This window comes from Lygodium microphyllum, chromosome 25, assembly GCF_053477565.2.
Source record: "Lygodium microphyllum isolate KBCC chromosome 25, Lygodium_microphyllum_v1.1.10, whole genome shotgun sequence".
Taxonomy (NCBI): Eukaryota; Viridiplantae; Streptophyta; class Polypodiopsida; order Schizaeales; family Lygodiaceae; genus Lygodium; species Lygodium microphyllum.
The window spans coordinates 75,222,328-75,237,377 of NC_141159.1; the positions used below are offsets into that span (position 1 = coordinate 75,222,328).

The 15,050-nt window shown below is 39.7% G+C and overlaps 1 pseudogene; it reads left to right on the forward strand.

The window, feature by feature from the left end:
- The first annotated feature begins 11,892 nt into the window (after positions 1 to 11,892).
- LOC148014400 (ubiquitin carboxyl-terminal hydrolase 23 pseudogene) lies at positions 11,893 to 12,482 on the forward strand (annotated as a pseudogene).
- Positions 12,483 to 15,050: the final 2,568 nt, after the last annotated feature.

The following is a 15,050-nucleotide window of genomic DNA, read 5'->3' on the forward strand; positions in this document are numbered from 1 at the left end:
AATTTTTCTATTTTTTAGATGTAAAAACCCTTTTTCTCTCCTTTTTATATTTTACTCTATTTATTTATTTATAAATATCTATATTTTTTAATTTAGTGATTTGGATTGATTGAGATTTTTGAGAATTATTATCACATTCTATTCCATAGGAATACCATATACACAACAAAATCCCAAAACTCATGATTTCCTTAAAATCCCAGTGTTGTGGGTTTTGCGTGTTTATAAATAAGTTATTAGATGACTATTTTTTCTTGATTTCCTTAATATTTATGATAGATCATAGCATTGACAGCCATTTTCAGCCATTTACAAACATAATTTATCATAAAATAATTGAATTTACAACTTACTCATAGAGCTGCGTCTTATATCGTATTCATCTCCTGATTGGAGGCTCATTGATGCTTTCCAACAACCATTGATGCTCCTCTAAACCTTGATCTATGCTCCTTCACACTCCAACATCATCCCACAATCAAAATCTCTTATCATGACCCATCCCCCTCTCTCATAGAATATACATAAGAACAGGCTACTGAGAGGAGAGAGAAAGACTAGAAATCAACAATTTCATTCACTGCATCATATCTCGTGAAAATACAGTCAAAACAGAGGTCTCTCTACCTAGATCTAAGCCATGACATCAATCCTCTCTCATCTCAGCCTGGGAAGAGGTACAAATCCATTTCATTTCATTTATCAAATATTTGATTCAGTCACATGTTACTAAGGGAAAGGTAATTGATTATTTTATGGAATTTTTTAAAGCATTGCAGAGAGTTCTACATTTCTCTTAATCCATCAAAGTGCAACTTTAGGGTGCCCTATGGGTTGTTATTGGGCCATGTGGTTAGCTTCGTGGGGATTGTGAGACTGACCTGGAAAAGATAAAGATCATAGTCACTATGAGCCCGCCTTGCATTCCAAACGAGGTACACAACTTTCTATTATCAATGGGATATTATCAGAGATTTATCAATGCATTGGCATAAAGAATGTTGCCATTGATGAACCTGTTATCTTTTAACTATCTATTTGATTGGAGTGAAGCCTCTCACATATCTTTTGATGATGTGAAGCAACTATTGAAAGTGCCAATCGTAAAAGCACCCAAAAGAGGTGAGGTCATCTATATATTTTTAGTAGCAACAATGCATATTATTAGATGTTGTTTAGTCCAAATTTGGGAAGAGAAATGGTATCATCCAATTGCCTTTGCTAGATGTAAAATAGGTATATTTGAAGTTAATTGTACCTATATGGAAAAATTGTGCCTTGGAATGGTTTTCATGATAAAGAAATTTAGACACTATATTCTCTATGAGAAGATGGTATTTTTTAGGAAAGCAGAGGGACTTAGACTATTGATAAATAGTTTGCAGCGGCTTGACCGTTTAGCAAAGTGGTTAATCACTTTGAAAGAGTTTGATTATGAGATTAAGAGTAGGCCACCAAAGCCATAGGGCATTGTGGAATGTCTTGTGGATTTTCGAGGAGCCAAAGGAAGTGATATTGAAGGTCTATTCAAAATTGAGACCACTTCCATCCCTTCTTGGTATGCAACTATAATGCATTATCTATCTATAGGAGAGGTTAGGTCTATAGATCAGCAATCACAGACATTGAGTGGACCGCAAGGATCTCCTAGTCATGGTTCTATTTATAGACCTTGGAGTGGTAGATTGAGGTCACATGTTACTAAGTATATCACACATGTCAAGAAAAGGTAAAGAAAAAGTTTGAAACTCACTATTATAACAAATGCGTCATCAAGTTTCTCTCACGTTGATACTAATTTAGATGGCTCTATGCAAAGCTTGGATAAGGAGTTTGGATTCCATCAATTAAAACACCTAGTGTGCAAAAGAAACAAGAGGATGCTAAAGCAGCTGGCAGTGATCTAGGTCCACCCTAGTCAACTAGAGTGAAAAAACCAACATAGTGATTGACTTATGATAGTTGTATAGCTCACCACTATGCATGCATGGCTAAGGTTAAACAGGATGTGGAATCCACTTGTTTTGAGTATGTTGTGGGTAATGAGTATTGGGATCATACTATGGATGAAGAAATGGTTGCACTTATGGATAATGACACATGGGACTAGGTGTCGTTATTTGAAGGCAAGAAAGAATGTGATTGCACATGGGTTTGTAAGGTCACAAGCATAAGTTAGATGGATCTATTAAGCACTATAAGGCACAAGTGATTGCCAAAAGTTATGCATAGACACATGGTATTGATTATGAGAAGAATTTTTCTCCAATGGCTAAAATGACTATTGTAAGGGATCCAATGGTTGTATATCAAAGGGTTGGATCATGCATTAAATAGATGTAAAAAATTCATTCTTTCATAGGGAACTGTAAGAGGAAATTTATGTAGAGAAACCATCTGACTATGTAGATGAGAGTCATCCAGATTATGTATACAAGCTTCATAAGGCCCTATATGGGCTGAAGTACGCATCCACGGCATGACATGATAGGATTATAGAATACCTTGTCAGCATTGGATTTCACAAATCACAATTTGATCACTCACTCTATGAATGTGAGAATGATATAGATATTGTGGTCATTACTATATATATGGATGATTTGAGCATTGTGTGTGATAGTGAGATAGAAATTGACAATGTGAAAGTTCTTCTGAAGATTTAATTTGAGATGAAGGATTTGATCATTGTGCGTGTGAGTGTGAGATAGAGATTGACAATGTGAAAGCTCTTCTCAAGATTGAATTTGAGATGAAGGATTTGAGAGAGCTACATTATTTTCTTGGCATAGAGGTAATCAAGAGTCTAGAGGGTAGATGGTTTTCACAAAGATAGTATGCATTGGATATGTTGAAGGAATATGGTATGGTTGACTACAAGCCTACTTCTATACCTTTGGATGTTAATGCTAATCTTATATGCACATAAGGGTGACTCAATTGAGAATGTCACTATGTATCAGAAGATTGTGGTGAGTAGCCTTATTTATTTGATGATCACTAGGCCTATATGCAGCTTCCACAAAAACCACATTTGAATACAATGCAACACACATTGCATTATGTTAAGTCCACATTAGACTATGCCTTATTCTATGGTACATGTGTACCATTGGACTTGCATGGTTGCACACATGCAAATTGGGCTAGTCGTATTTCAAAGAAGAGATATACTAGTGGTTTTATGTTTTTCTTTGGCCGTGTTGTTGTTACTTGGAGCAACAAGAAATAGTTAGCAATTTCCTTGTCTAGTATAGAGACTAGATATAGAGGTACTAAAATTGTAGCATGTGAGGTAGCTTGGTTTTAGGAGCTACTTCATGATTTGTAGATGCAAGTGGACAAGAATGTCATCATTTATTGTGATAACCTTAATAGAATTTAATTGGCTAGGAACCTATTGTATCACTCATGGATCAAACATATAGAGGTCCATTACCATTTCATTCAGCAACGTGTTCTAGCAGGTGATATTGACTTGGTTCATGTCAACACATAGAGGATCAAAATGCTAACATTTTCACTAAGGCCTTGAGAGCTAAGAAGCATCAAAGCTTCAAGACTACGCTTGGAGTTCACAAGCTCATGTTGAGCTTGAGGGGGAGTATTGAGATGTCGAGATCTACATGAGATGGCATCCACTATGTGCCTTGGTGATGTGGCAAGATATTATTCACTGGCATGTTAGGTGATCAACATGAGGATACACCAACGATTCTATAGTTAGACTACACCCACATAGTTCATCCTTGGTTATGGCACATTCATTATGCCACCTCTTCTTTTCTTAGCAGATTCGTACTTAGTGACCACATGTACATACAATGTGGTACCTTAATATTAATCTCTTATCATGTTTTAGACTAAGTTCTTTTGTGTGGAAGAAGAAGAAGATTTCTACCCTATCTCTATGTGTGCTCAAGTCTCCATTGCTTTTGTGTGTGCTCTTGGTCTTTTGTGTTGTGACTTTCAGCTCCTCACCAAGCAAGAGCATCTCGTTTTGGGTTACAACTTAGTCCTTCCATTGCTAGGGTACTACTATGAGCTTCTCCCTAATTTTCTATTTATGCCCAAAGTTGTTTCTTCTTCTTCTAGGGTAAGTTCGATGATGGTCTCTCGAGTCTCCATTTTCTATGTTAAATTTCATCTTGAAGGATTTCTCTTTTGCATAGTAGTAGAGACAATGGCTTCACATGATATAAAATGGATGGCGTTGGGCTCTGATATAGGTGGCTAATTCACATTTTGCTATCATTTCCTAGAGTGTCTAGAGATGTTTATTATTAGGTTCTCTATACTACTTGTACTTCAAAATCAAATGTATCCCATTTTGTACATACTCATTAATGCCAAAGCGGGTATGTTTCAAGATTGAGAACATATTCTTATTGCTTCTAAGAGGATCTTTAATGAGGTTGGGCTTGTTCCCAATTCTTGGCTATTCTAATTCTTGTAAAGCTATGAAAGGATTCATGAGTTACTTCTTTTCATAAAATCTCAAAGCATGCTTTAATATTCATATGCCATATAATTCCATACAAATACTCTATACCTTCATATTTTTATGCAACTAAAAGTCACAATTTACCCAAGTCTTACCATCTTATTACCATAAACTTTATTTTTTTGGCAGCCTTATTTGGTTGGTTTTGGCAAGTTGCTTGTTAGTCATTTGTCAACATGATCATTGGCATCGGTCTCCCTCCCTCTTGCTAAGTGCTTTGGGACTCAAGCTCTTTTCCCATAAGAAAAAATCTCATCCTCAGTCCCCTAAAATGACACTTGATCAAGTTCTAAGAGTGAACGCTAGAAGGTAGTCAATGTAATCAGCTCCTAGACCTGAATATTTCCTTGTTAGGAAATAATCCAACTCACTGGGTCCACCCAACCATCGAACATGATGATGTTCGCCCCCTTTCCTTTAAAGAAAATGGGGTCTATTTTAGTTATCTAACAAATCATACTACCACACTATTTATCGCAACCTAAAATGGTCTCAACACTAGCTCTAAGGCTCTAGCTAGGCCTTTATGATAAACCAAAACACTCCATGGCCTCATGGCTACTAGGAGCATTCAAAGGCTACACATTGATCAAACCAAATAAGTGTTTGTATGGCTCGTAGTCCAACAAATAGCCCTTCCCAAACTCCTCACAAGGGGCCCCTACACATATTGGTGTTGTACACTATGTAAAACAAACACAGGGAGAGCACCCCTCAACTAATTTCCACGGCCCACTATAGCTCTCCTACACCTCGAGGATTGGCCCCTCGTGATCCATGGAAACATAAAGCACGTACGATACATACTCCTCTCTTGTAAACAATCATTCTAGGAGATAAAATATGGTCCTCATTGAACACTCCCCAAAGGAAATGAATAACTACCCCCATGGCTTGGGATACCTCACTCTTCTCAGCATGGGTCTGTCAAGATTGTGGAAGAGAAGGAAGGAGTCTCACTTGTAGCTTTCTTGCTTGCACAATGGGGGAATACACACACAGGTGGAAGCTGAAAATAGTTTTCCTATTCTTAATTGTGTAAGCCAAAAGAACTCAAGTACATAGAAATAGAAGAACCCTATATATGGGTCTCAAACCAAACTCAACTAACTAAGGTGGCATACTAACTGAGCCACGAACTAGAGTAGATAAGGATAGCTGTCACCTAGCTATTATTCATGGTGGGCGGTGTACCAACCGCATTTGCAAAACTGACAAGTCGGTGACATAAATGCACAACGGTCACCCTGGCATATCACGAGTGGAGCTCGATATCTCAACACTCCCCCTTGAGCTCAATCCCAATTCTTGCACACCAAGCAGGTCTCTGAACTTGCGTAGCTTCTCTGTGCCCAATGCCTTCGTAAATATGTCAGCTACCTGATCCTCTATGCTGACATAAACTAGATCAATAAGACCTAGTAAAACCTCTCCCGCACATAGTGATAATGCACCTCAATGTGCTTTGTTCTAGCATGATAGACTGGGTTCTTTGCTAAGTGTATACTACTCATGTTGTCACAATAAATGACAACTGACCCATCTGTAGGCTGATGCATATCATAAAGTAGCTTATGCAACCAAGCTACCTCACATGCAGCCATTGCTGCGCCCCTGTACTCAGCCTCTGTGCTCGACAAGGCAACTGTAGGCTGTTTCTTGCTGCTCCAAGTGACTGCAGCACTCCCAAAAGAGAACACATATCCCTTGGTAGATCGTCTATCAGAAATACTACCAGCCCAATCAGCATCAGTGTATCCATGCAACTGTATCTAAACCCGAGTCTCATAAAGTAGTCCATACTGCAATGTGGACTTCACATACCTGAGTATGCGTCTAGCCGCATCCAAATGCGGTTTCCTTAGAGCCTGCATAAACTGACTTACCAATCCAACAACATAGCTCAAATCTGGCCTGGTAATAGTCATATAAATCAAACTTCCTACTATGCGTCTGTACATAGTAGGGTCTTCTAGAAGCTCACCTGCATCTGCGCTCAACTTCACATTCTGCTCCAAAGGAACTGAAATAGGCTTACAACCTGCCATCCCATATTTGGACAGCATGTCCAATCCATACTGCCTCTGCAAGAGCCGTATCCCACTTGGTAATCTAATCACCTCAATGCCCAAGAAATAACATAACTCTCCCAAATCCTTCATCTCAAACTTCTGCTTCAATAGCATTTTCACATGAAGGATATCTTCATCACTGTCACTTGTCATAATCAAATCATCAACATAAATGATAAGTAGCATAATACGTTTCTCTATTTTTCTCACATAAAGTGAGAAATCTGCCTTGGAAATCTGAAAGCCAATAGTGACAAGGTACTGTCCTATCTTGTCAGACCATGCTCTAGGTGCTTGCTTCAAGACATACAAGGCTTTCTTCAACCTGCAAACAAACTCAGGATGAACAGCATGCACATAACCTGGTGGCTGCTCCATATATACCTCTTCTTGCAAATCACGATGCAAGAATGCATTCTTTACATCCATCTGATGTAAAGACCATTCCTTTGATGCAGCCATAGCAATGACTGCTCTTACGGTTGCCATCCTTGCAACTGGACTGAATGTTTCTTCATAATCAATGCCATATGTTTGTGCATATCCCTTGACTACTAATCTTGCCTTGTATCTGTTCACAGAACCATATGCATTGTGCTTCACCTTGTAAACCCACTTACAACCAATTGCATTCTTACCTTTAGGCAAAGGTACCAATTCACATGTAGCATTTGCTTCCAAGGCATCCATTTCTTCATCCATGGCTTTCTCCCATTTTTCTTTTCCCATGGCTTGCTCAAAAGAAGTGGGTTCTGGTTCCTGTATCACTTTGACCATATACGCATAGTGAATGGCTGTAAATCCATCATATTTTAGCCTATCCACAGGATACCTAGCTCTGGTAGACCTGCGCAAAGTAGGTTCACTCCCAGGTGCTCTCAAAACATCCCTAGTCTTTCTTAATCTAGGTGTAACAATATAAGGAATACCCAACTCATCATCAATGCTCTGTTTTGAGCCACAGGATTCACCATCCACATAAGAGTGACCTGGATTCACATCAAACATGGGCTGATCTACCTTCTCTTTTCCTTTTCCTGAAACCTGTATACCACTATCTGCATTTTTTTTAGCAGATTCTCCTGATCTCAATCTGCTTGTCCATGGCGAAGAATGTAAACCACTGCTAGAGGACACTCTAGGTTCACTAATATTTTGTGACTGCTATTGTGAATTCTGTGCAGCATTACCATTTTGTGCATCTACATCATCAATCACGTTTACTGGTTTATACCAGCTATTCATCTCATCAAAAACAACATCTTTGCTCACTGTAAACTTACGAGTAGAAGGGTTATAGCATCTATACCCTTTCTGCTACAGAGAGTAACCAATAAAGATGCACTTCTCAGCTTTTGGATCCAACTTGGATCTCAACTCATCTGGCACATGAACATAGGCAATGCAACCAAAAATCTTCAAATGAGAAATATGTGGTTTCCTACTATACCTCTCCTCTGGAGTCATCCCATGTATTGCTGCAGTGGGAGTCCTGTTCATTATGTAGACTGCTGTAGCAACTACCTCAGCCCAATAAAAATCTGGTAGGTCTTTTTCATTGAGCATGGCACGAGATACCTCTCCAATATGCCTGTTTTTTTCTTTCTGCAATTCCATTTTGTTGTGGGGTATGACTTGATGAATATTGCTGCTTTATGCCATGCTCCTGCAGGAACCTTGCAAACTCATTTGAGAGGTACTCTCCCCCTCCATCTGACCTTAGGCATTTTATTTGCAGACCTGTTTTTTTTTCAACCATAGCTTTAAGAGTTTTGAAATGCCCAAAAACTTCACTTTTCTTTTTCATAAAATACTCCCAAACTTTTGTGCTATAGTCATCAATAAAAGTGACAAAATAATGACATCCTCCAAGAGATGCAGCTTTAGTAGTCCACACATCAGAGTGGATTAATTCCAATGGCTTCTTACTCTCTTGAACATGTCTAGGAAATGGTTTCCTTGCCTGTTTTCCAAATTGACAGGCTTCGCATACCTTATGCATTTCTGCAACCTTGAATTTAGGCAATCCTGCAACAATATTTTGGACTTGCATTGATTTAAGTCACTGTACATTAACATGACCAATGCGTTTATGCTAGATATCAATATTTGCAACTACACCGGTCCCATGTGCAAACATTGCTACACTCAATTCAGGCATGTCTACATCCAACGTAAACATTCTGCCCTTCTTCTTTCCTTTTGTTATCAAGCGACCTTTATTTTTCATATCCTCAACAAAGCATCCATGAGAATTAAATCTGACCTACAAGCCCTGCTCAACCATTTGACCAACAGAAACCAGGTTCTCGGGGATATTCGGGACATGAAATACATCCAACAGGTTTTTTTTTTCCATCCTGCATAGACAAAGAAATTTTTCCAATCTGCACAATAGGATGTGCAGTATCATCACTAGTCTCCACAAATCCTGGTTTTTCCATTTTCCTTGCATCCTGCATCCATTCTGCATGACCTGTCATGTGGTTTGATGCACCTGAGTCAACATACCACACATCGTTTCTTTCTTTTGCAGTTGTCATAGAATTGGTCATGTGCTGCACCATAAACAAATGCTCATTTCTGTCATCATCCTGTCTACTAGAAGATGCATAGTTCCCTTGTTGCAATTTTCCATTCATGATGTCATTCTTCTTTTTATAGCAGTCTTTAGCCATATGACCCATTTTACTACAGTAGTAGCATTCAACATTGCTCTTTGCATTTTGGCCTCTTTGCCATCCTCCACGACCTCTTTGGCTCCCCCTGCCTCTAGAGTTACCATATCCTCCTCCATAGGACTGGTTTTCTTGAGTTTGCTGCATATTCTGATTTCTACCACGGCCTCCAAATCGGCCTCCTCTACCTCTGCCTCTACCTCTTTCAGCATTTGAGTAGAAGATAGCTTCTTTTGAAGTTCCTCTTGAAGAAGATGTACCACCATTTCTCTGCTCCTCAGAAATTAGAAGAGCAATCAAACCCTCAAAATCAAGAAATCTTTCACGGACGGAAATGGATGTTCTGAACTGTGCATAATCCTTTCCTAGACCATTCAAGGTCACAGAAACTAAATCATCATCTTCCACTGGCGACACAATGGAAACAAGTGCATCTGCAATCTTCTTCACCTTCATGTGGTAGTCATTGATGCTAATACTTTCTCTTTGCACATTGTGCAACTCTTGCTTGAGCTGCATTTTCCTAGCTTGCGTATTTGTACTATACATTTTTGACAAAGTATCCCATGCCTCCTTTGGCGTACTTGCATCCTGAATATGCACAATCATAGAGTCTGAAATGCTGATAGACAGCCAGTACATAACTTTCCTGGCTCTCTCATGCCATGCTTTAAATGCCTGCATTTGTTGTTGATTGGGAACATCAAGAAGAACTAGTTCTTTTTCATTTCTTGCAATGAATTTCCAATATCCTTTTCCCATAAGGAAATTTGTCATTCTAAACTTCCATGCTTGGAAGTTGTTCTTGTCAAGCTTTTCAGTGACAATCTGTGAAAGAGAATCAGACGCCATTACAGAACACTGCGAAAAATTCTGTCACTGCAAAGAACACAGCTTCAGCCTCACAAGGGCAAATCTGCAAAACTGACAAAAGTGGTATTCGACCACACAGTCACTTCCTAGTGATGATTTTGCATCAATAGGCAACAAGGATGATTCTATAACTCCCAATGTCTTTGCGCATAGGCATACGATGCAATTTCTACAGTAACTTTTCACCGACATGTAGAACAGTGGTCACACAGCATAAAACTAGGCCTTTTCCTGAGTGCGTGCAAAAAACTTCCGCCTGCAAAACAGGCCCCGAAATGGCCTCAAATCAAAAAAACAGAGCAACTAAGGGCTAAAGCTCTTACCCGCAGCATATACTGCCCTCTTGCTACATCCCGAAGGATGTCTCAATCTGAGACAATGCACTCTTGCACTTTTCGGCTATGCTACCTCTGCAAAGACTTGCTCCCAAAACAGAAAAACGAAAGCAACACTGGTCCTCTTACCGGAACACCGCGAACTTGGTTTGCTTTCTTGAGCTCCTTACCATGCACAAGGCTCTGATACCATGTCAAGATTGTGGAAGAGAAGGAAGGAGTCTCACTTGTAGCTTTCTTGCTTGCACAATGGGGGAATACACACACAGGTGGAGGCTCAAAACAGTTTTCCTCTTCTTAGTTGTGTAAGCCAAAAGAACTCAAGTACATAGAAATAGAAGAACCCTATATATGGGTCTCAAACCAAACTCAACTAACTAAGGTGGCATACTAGCTGAGCCACGAACTAGAGTAGATAAGGATACCTGTCATCTAGCTATTATTCATGGGCGGTGTACCAACCGCATCTGCAACTAACAAATTGGTGACATAAATGCACAACGGTCACCCTGGCATATCACGAGTGGAGCTCGCTATCTCAACAGGGTCAATATTTATGAAGACAATTTCCATGCATCCAAGATGATACCATGTGTTAAATGCAATGCAACTATGAATGATTCATAGTGCTCAATCATTTTGATATATTTAAAACAACATTGTGACCATGAAAAACCATTTCTTTTCATGCTTTCATTCTAAATGTAATTATTGCATTACATAGGGTTCGCACCGAGCATGGTCGTGCTACTGAACCCTTTTGATGCTCAAAACACATGTATCCTATATGCAAAGTGCATTAAAAAAATTTAGCTTCAATACTTAATCATCACTTATTACCCCCTCCTCTCCCTAATGTTAGGGTTGTGCATTTAGTGGTAGGTTTAGAGAGAGTTTAGAGAATACTCACTTTAACATAAAGATAGGGCTAAATTGTGACTAAACCTCATGTTTTAGCCATACTATACATCCACAGATACATATATCATTAGTATTTTTTATGCATGAAAAACCTATTTTTATTTTTTTTCTCTATTTATTTATTTATATATTAATAGATACTAATATTTCCTAATTTTCTAATATGACTTGATTAAACTTGATGAGAATTATTTTCATCCCATGCATACACCATTGACACATTAAAACCCCCAAAATCCATGGTTTACCTTAAACCACAATTTATGAGTTACACATGTTCGATCAGTTTTGTGGCTTGCTTTCAACCCCCCGCCCCCCCCCCCCCCCCCCGGGGGGTCCATTAGGGTTTACCGTTGTCGTATTGCTGCGCATTCGAGGTGTGAAATCCACCCAAAAGTTGTGTGTGGGATTTGATACTTTGTACATATTTACTTGTTGTGTTTATACTTTTGTTCTATGTGGAAGAGGGTTTGGAGCAAGAGGAATTAATCAATAATGCTCTGGTTGACATGTATGCAAAATCTGGTGTGCCGAAAATTGGGGCAGGTCTGACAAATTTTGGCAATACATGCTTTCACAACTTTGTGCTGCAATGCTTAACATATACAGCACCTCTTGTGACATATCTTCAGAGTGGTCTACATAAAAGTACATCAGGATTTTGTGCTATGTATGCATTAGAAATTCATGTAAAGAAGGCATTGGCTGCTTCAGGGAGCAGCTTCTCTCCAACTTACCTTGTCAAGAATCTGCAGTGCATTTCATAGTCATTTCGAATGTGGCGTCAAGAGGATGCTCATGAATATATGAGGAATTTGATTGAGGCATTGCACAAATGCTGCCCTATCAAGAACCTTGGTGGTGGTTCTAAAACTTTTCAGGAAAGCCTCATCCAACAACTGTTTGGTGGACGTCTTAGAAGCCAGGTGAAGTGTACTAATGCTCACATTGTTCAAATACTTATGATCCCTTCTTGGACTTAAGTCTTGAGGTTGCCAGAGCAGAATCTTTACAGAAAGTTTTAGCATTTTTCACAGCTGTTGAGATTTTGGATGGAGACAACAAGCATCAATGTGAAAAATTCAACACAAAAGTCTGAGCTTTGAAGCGGTTCACAGTTTTTGTCACCTCATGTTCTGACCATACAACTCAAGAGCTTTGGCAGCTTGGGAGGTTACGGGGGGGGGGGGGAAAGATAGACAAGAAGATTCAGTTTGGTACTACTCTAGACACTATTACTGTTTTGTTCGAATAGCCAGGGGCTTGTGGCATGTTCTCAAGTAAGTGAGAAAACTGTCCTTGAACAGAAGGCCTACATTCTCTTCTACTTACGTGACACAGTCATTAGTTGGCTATTTTCAGAGAGAGCTAATTTGGGGGCGCAGGAAAATTCGGCAAGGGTGGCTTTCTCCATGCTCCAACAAACTTCACTATGATTTTGTGATGAACTCTCGAACTATTATAATGCAAAATTGAGAAGTTTGCTATTCAGAAAAGGGATCCTTGATTTTGGTCATGTTATTGGTTTTTTATATAAATCGTTTACAGTACTGGACATTATTATGATCTGTACTAAAACTGTTTCCTAAACCTCTTGTATACACCTCTAAGGATCTTCCGTACTCGTCCTTTATTGCTGCTGTAGCTATTCTGAAGACTGAGGCATACAAAATTATTGTCTTAAATTGGATTCAGGATTCTCAAAGGCAGTGGATGTGAATATAGACAATAATTACCTGTCTGAATCAAAAGAATAAGCTGTTATAACAGAGTTCAGCTTCTCTGATGAAAAAGAGGGAGTTGCTAAGCTAACAAGTTGTTTGTCTCATCAGTCTTCTGAAGAGTTGTTGAAATATAAATATGATTCTTTGTGGAGGCCGCCACTATTGACCTTCTATCCTTCTATCTTGAAATTATTCAAAGTCCTCTATGGTCGCGACTTTTCTTTTGACAACCCTTCGACATCTTTGGTGAACCCGACGTGAAAGCGTCGCAGAAATTTCAGGATGCGAGATACTTCAGCCTCTATTTCAGCCTCTTCCACGATTCCAACTGTGTCCTCTACTTCAGCTCCATCAATGACTACTGCGTCAAGTACTTCAACAGAGGATCTAAAGCAGATTTTGCAGAATATGTCCATGTATATGCAGCTCCAAAATCAGCAGACACAATTGTATATGCAGCAGCAGCAACAATTGCATCAACAACAGTTGTCTCAGCAAAGGCAACTCTATTCGGAGCAGGAGAATGCAAACAGCACGACTAAGGCGATTGAAGAAATTGAGAATGAGAAGAAGCTATTTGATGGCCGTAATGTTTCAGCATATTTCAAGACATATGAGATCAAGATGGGGTTTTTTGGAGTTCCAGCTAGACTTATGAGTAAGTACTTCCTTCGTCTTGTCACACCCGCTTTGAGGGCAAAAGCGACTGATCTTTTTATTCAAAATACACATTGGCAAGATTTTAAGAAGGCCTTGAAAGAAGAATATTTCCTTAAGGACTTTGGTATGGCTACTCGGCAGTCATTCCGAGAGTGGGTCTACATGCCAAACAAAGGTCTAGCTGCTTCAGAGTTGATTCAAGAATTTGAAGGAGGTATAGTCAGCTTGATGCCATTGAACAAAGAGCATTGGATGTTGAAAAAGTTGAGCTTTTCTTGCAAGCTGCAGATCCTGCTCTTCAGGAAGAGTTGGGTGAGCTTCTTGAGGATCACAGGAAGCCTATGGGTCTTAAAACGGATTGGCAGGATGCCCAGGATGCAGTCTCGACTTTGACCAAGAGGAGGATATGGAAGACTCGCCTACAGAATGGTTCCATGACACCGACACCATCATCTGCTCCTATGCCTGCTTCTATCCCTATTATTTCTTCTCCTCCTTAGCCAGTTTCTTGGCCTATGCTAGTGCCTACTATTTCCACCCCACCTATTCCTCTTGTTCCACGACTGATGCCTGTACCTTCTACTCCAAATCCATCCGCTCCATCGGTGCCTACCTCTCTTGATGACATAATCAAAGGCATAACGGATTTGACACTGGAGTAAGTTAAAGCGGAGTTGGTGGGAAAATTGAAAGAGCAGTTTGCTTCAACTGCGCCTACTACTTCTTCTAGTGCTCCTACTGCACCTAGGAGTGCTCCTAGTGCACCTAGGAGAGATCGGAGATGTATTTGGTGCGATAGTACGGACCATCAGCATTGCAGGGATTGTGAATCTTTTCAGGATGCAAGGAGGAATAATTTGGTATATTGGGGACAAGATGGTAAGATTTGGTTGACTAAGACAGGAGCTCCACTTGCTACCAACTTTGGTAAAGGTGGAATGAAGAAGTTAGTGGATGACATGGCAGCGCGTACTTCTTATGTGACAGCTAGAGGTGATGCTTCTACATATGGAGTCCAGATTGAGAAGGGATCAGAGACTCAGTCAGCACTATGGACTTATGCTATGGAGACTGCAAACAAGGGAAAAATTCAGCAAACTGTTTTGACTAGTGCAGGCTCTAGCATCAGATCAGAGACAGGTTGGGATTCGCCTGTTGACAGGTACTCTATTTATGCTTATTTGGCTAAGTCTCAAGGAGCAGATGTACTTGTTGAGGAGAAGCGTAAGAGGGATGAAGAAAATCCAAGTGCAGCTAAGAAGACTAGAGGGGGTGAGTTTGAT